At 36.3% G+C, this 5,000-nt stretch overlaps 1 protein-coding gene across 1 annotated transcript in view; it reads left to right on the top strand.

Annotated features, from left to right (window-relative positions):
• The window catches only part of LOC119584791 (neural-cadherin-like), a 64,295-nt gene that overhangs the window by 345 nt on the left and 58,950 nt on the right, over nucleotides 1-5,000 (top strand). The gene's annotated exons all lie outside the window — the stretch shown is intronic.

The raw sequence follows: 5,000 nt of genomic DNA, 5'->3' as shown, positions 1-5,000 counted from the left end.
TTGTTGTTCCCTTTTGCTATCGATTCAGTTTTTTTTTATTCGCTTGTTTATTCCAATTTGTAGTATTTGTAGATGTGATATTATTCTGGACAGTAAGAACTACTTCAGTTTGTATGATTTATTTATTTACTTATTTTGTATCCAGCCATATGAGATTAAAATCAATACTATTACAAAATACCCATCATAAGAATCCCTTTAGTTATATGTGCCTAGATATACGTTATAGACACTAACACAAATGGACTTACCAGGTGTACGCCAGAAGTTGAGCATCATTCTGCATATTAGAATCTGAGACATATCATCTATATAGAAATATGAATGATACTGTTTTTCATTTGTTTTACGTGTTTATGAACACTTACCAAGTTTGTAGTCGAAATTTATAAGCGCATATAAGAACAATAAAGATTTCTTCATTTTATTCCAGCACTGATGCAAAAACAATTTTCGTATCAGTATTTTTTTTTTTTTTTTTTTGTGATATACTGGTGCCGTTCGAATGATTATAGTAATACTATTATCTATTATTAAAACAATAATTATCACAACAGCAATGAACATGAAAATGATAGAAATTAAATTGAAAACGAAAGTGATAACACTCTTACTACTAATAATGATGACAAAGATAATATATATAAAAATCATGATCATCAAAATCCTCTTTACAGTATTAGAATCAACGTCAACGTCAACATTAACTTCAATGTCATTATCGTAACTGATAGTATTACTTTCTTTTTGAGTTCTAGGAAAAAGCCTAGATTTATGAATATTGTGATTTGTGTTTCTAATGACGGAAAATTAATTGAATTAAGAAATTGTAAGTGGTGATATATATTCCAATTTGATGCTTCTCATAGCTGAGAAATAACACAAGAAATAAACTGTAGTTATTGATAATAAAGGTACTGATGACAAGAACAAACAAAAGGTAATAACGCCAATAATAATAGCAATAAAACTAGCAACCACAGCAACAACAACTGAATTCTGATAGTGTAATGCAATCATTAATAATTATAACTGATTTTTTAAAGGGATAATACATTATAAAAATGTCCATTTTTTTGCTGGCTTAAAGACTTATTACAGTAATGAAACCACTGCAGTAGATTAAATGATACTTCAAACATGTCGGACTTTGCTGCACCTATACATATACGTGTGTGTGAAGCTCTAACAGGGCACCCTACTTAAAAATATTTATCATATATGTTCCAAGTTAAAAGTGCTACATATTTATGTCTAATACACACAGACCAATAGTTCGGCGTTACCCTTATGTAAACATATTACATATACTACATGTTTACCTATCGCCCACTATCAATATAGCATCCGTCTTATGCAATAATATTAATCCACATATACCAAGTCTTCCGCCCATCACAATTGCGGACGTGACATCTGTAGGCCTTCCATCTAAGTGACGTCACTGTTGACAGCGTGCATCCTCTCCCTTCCATTAATTACCTAGTACGACGCAATCCCTTATCTCCACAGTTACAAACCACGGTCACAGTGTGTGTGTGTGTCTGTATGTGTAAATTTATCTATATATAGAACAACATATACACTCAATCACACACAACACACACACACACACACACACACACACACACACACACACACACACACACACACACACACACACACACACACACACACACATACACACACACACACACACACACACACAAACACACACACATACAACCCAAACAATCATATTTGGGATGTGGTCAGGAGCCATAAAATGAGCAAAGTAAAGGCCCTTTAAGTTCCATCTAACTAGGAATGCTATCTCTGCCGTGTGTTCAGTAGAACTAAACTTCCGCCAGACATATTCTGCATTTGCCGTAAACTACCAGTTGCACTGATAAACGTCTTCTGCAGAAACTATTGCCCTGCTGCCAAAAGCTTCACCGTAACCCTGGCACGGGGAGCTCACAGTACTATCCTTGAACCCCAGAGTACAGTTTAACGTCCTGTCCAGGACAGATATATATATGTGTGTTTGTGTGTGTGTGTGTGTGTGTGTTTGTATGTATGTGTGTATGTTTGCGCGCGCGTGTATGTATGTGTGTGTGTGTGTGTGTGTGTGTGTGTGTGTGTGTGTGTATCTCTGTTATATGTTGCCCCGAAGAAGGGAAAATGAGCGCAGAAATTAGATTTTCAAAAAATGAAAAGTAGAAAGTCTGAAAGCCTCACAGGCGACAGCCTTGGAGGAAGAGGAAAAACCTCATCACGTATCCTACGGCGCCCACGTAGCAATTAAGGAACAAAAAAGACTACAGTAGAAAGGAAATTTTATGATGAAGAAGTTGAAACAATGCTGACGGACACGGATTTCTCGAGTGGGAAAAGGGAGTTTGGAAACTGTATGTATGAATATGCATACATGTGTGTATATATGTATATATATATATATATATATATATATATATATATATATATATATATATATATATATATATATACATATATATATATATTTATTTATTTATTTATTTATTTATTTACTTATTTATACATATACATATACATATACACATACACATACACAACACATACACATACACATACACATACACATACACATATACATACACATACACATACACATACACATACACACACACACACACACACACACACACACACACACACACACACACACACACACACACACACACACACACACAGTGTGTGTGCGTGTGTGTGCTCAAACCCTTACCCTCCTGTCACGGAATCATTTCGTAAAAACCTCGGACGTATTGCTGCCTTATGTCCTGACCCCAAATTCTTTGATCGCTTTAGAACGGTTAATCCCTCTATTCCGTATTTTTATGGTCTTTCTAAACTCACAAACATGGCGTCCCTCTAAGGCCTATCATTTCGTCTTGCAACTCAGTTACCCGTCCATTAGACTCTTGGCTAGCGAGCGTTTTATCTCCTTTTATGGGGTCCTTTTCTGATAGTCATATTAAACATTCGTTGGATTTCATGGATAAGGTTAGAAACCTGTCGACGCACGGTAATCTATTTGTGAGTTTTGGTGTAGATTCCTTGTTTACTAATGTCCCGCTTGATGATATGTTAGATTTTTTTTAAAGAAAACTTTCTTCATCTCATGAGAAGATCTTTATTCCGGTCAATTGCTTTATCGATCACATTCGTTTGTTTGTCATGTCTTTACTTTTGACGGCGAGTTTTATAAACAAATCAATGGTATCGCGATGGGAAGTAGCTTAAGCCCGGTTCTTGTGAATTTATACATGGAGATGTTTGAATCTGAATTCCTTCCGCCTATTCTCCCTCCCGACACGATTTGGTTTCGTTATGTTGATGATATTTTTTGTTTGTGGCAAGTTTAACCGTTCAGATTTCGATTTTTTCAGAAAACTTAACAACTTCGCGCGTATTATCAATTTTCAAGTAGAATGGGAAGATTCAGGGAAATTACCTTTTCTCGACGTTCTTTTATTCAATGTAAATGGCTCGCTCAAATTTTCGGCTTACCGTAAACCTACTCACACAGCTAATTACCTTCACTTTTTCTCAAATCACCCTCTGTATGTTAAAAAGTCAGTAGTCTCGTCCGTGTTTCTTACGGTATATAGGATTTGTGATAATGAATTTATAGATCGGGAGCTCGACGTCATTTTTGAGACGTTTTCGATATTAGGCTATCATCGTTTCTTTTTTTCTTTTTTCTTTTTTTTAATCAGGCACATTCATCTGCGAGATGGAAATTTTATACTCATCCCCGTAATACTTAACATGATAGTGCCAGTAATCTATTAATTATTCCTTATAGCCCGTCCCTCGATGAAAAACAACACACGTTTAAAGGCGCTGGAATTTATTGTTTTTACGTAAACGAACACAATGCGTAATACTTTGGTTAAGCACAATGCGGTGCTAGCGGTGCTCTTGAGACTTCTCCCGGCATTTACATTATGTAAGGACTGCCCCAAGCTTTACATAGGCGAGATTGGTAGAGCTTTTGAGAAAAGAATTAATGAACATCAGCGTGATGTTAGAAATGCCAGAGAATTAAATGCGTGTTTCGTTCATTTGTCTGATGAAGGTCACTGGCTAAACTGGATAGGTGCTAAATTAATTCATAAATTAGCAAATTCGCATGAAAGAAAAATGCTAGCATCCCTATTGATTAGAAAAATGCCTAATCTTAACTTGAGTGCTGGTCAATGGGGCTTGGATGACCTTACCTCCTCGTTAGTTAGCAAAGCCTCCCTTAGATTCTTCGACCTTGACCCTCCTCCTGAGACCTGATTCAGCTCTTGTTCGTTCTGTCTCTCTACCACTATATATTCTTGTCAAAATTCTCTCCTTGTATCCATTTCGGTTTATTATTCGTCTGAAGAGGAACACGCGAAGGGTTAGAAACGTCACGATTCATTTCATTTCTTACTGTTGCTGTTTTCCTTTTCATATTTACAGATAAATAGACAGATACATACATACATACATACATAGGTACATCACCCCCCCCCACACACACACACACACACGTACACACACACACATATTGTGTGTGTGTGTAAAAAAATAATAATAATAAAATAAATATATATATATATGTATGTATGTGTGTGTGTATATATTTATATATATACATGTATATATCTGTGTGTGTGTGTGTGTGTGTGTACATATATATATATATATATATATATATATATATATATATATATATATATATATATATGGGGACGCGGTGGCCGAATGGTTAGAGCGTCGGACTCAAGACTGTCACGACGGCAATCTGAGTTCGAGGGTTCGAGTCACCGGCCGGCGCGTTGTTTCCCTTAGGCAAGGAACTTCACCTCGATTGCCTACCTAGCCACTGGGTGGCCAAGCCAGCCCAAATCAGTGCTGGTCCCAAGCCCGGATAAAATAGAGAGAATGATTACCTAAAATGGTAACACCGGCACTCTCCGTGGAAAGGAACCGGGGACCCTACC

Source organism: Penaeus monodon, chromosome 18 (assembly GCF_015228065.2).
Source record: "Penaeus monodon isolate SGIC_2016 chromosome 18, NSTDA_Pmon_1, whole genome shotgun sequence".
Classification (NCBI taxonomy): domain Eukaryota; kingdom Metazoa; phylum Arthropoda; class Malacostraca; order Decapoda; family Penaeidae; genus Penaeus; species Penaeus monodon.
The sequence above is the reverse complement of the archived record's forward strand: the minus strand, read 5'-3'. Positions and strand labels throughout refer to the sequence as shown.